This window comes from Penaeus monodon, chromosome 29 (genome assembly GCF_015228065.2).
Source record: "Penaeus monodon isolate SGIC_2016 chromosome 29, NSTDA_Pmon_1, whole genome shotgun sequence".
NCBI lineage: Eukaryota > Metazoa > Arthropoda > Malacostraca > Decapoda > Penaeidae > Penaeus > Penaeus monodon.
This window is the reverse complement of record NC_051414.1, coordinates 24,987,054-24,987,365: the sequence shown is the minus strand read 5'-3', so window position 1 is coordinate 24,987,365 and position 312 is coordinate 24,987,054. Positions and strand designations below refer to the sequence as shown.

The 312-nt window shown below is 35.9% G+C and overlaps 1 protein-coding gene across 1 annotated transcript in view; it reads left to right on the top strand.

Moving 5' to 3' along the window:
- Positions 1–312, top strand: part of LOC119592064 (nucleosome assembly protein 1-like 1) — a gene marked incomplete in the record, with an annotated part of 11,105 nt that overhangs the window by 3,455 nt on the left and 7,338 nt on the right.

The following is a 312-nucleotide window of genomic DNA, read 5'->3' as shown; positions in this document are numbered from 1 at the left end:
ACTAATTGGCCCACATAAAATTTTTTACAATAGGTCTATAAGAAAAATGTAATGGTTATATAGTAGTTAATATGTGCAATGCCTGACAATGAAAGTCGGTAAAAGGCATGGTAATTTAACCCATTTGGCAACTAGTCCATGTACTGCCTACTAGGGTTCTCTTTATCTTTGACTTCTCAAACCCCTAGGCACCAAGGAGTCACTTAGGCCTACTTAATCTGATTACATCTTTCCTAGAATCTTCAGATTTTAACATAACCCCATATCTACATACCACATGCGTTGGTTGACTATTTTTACATTGAGTTACAG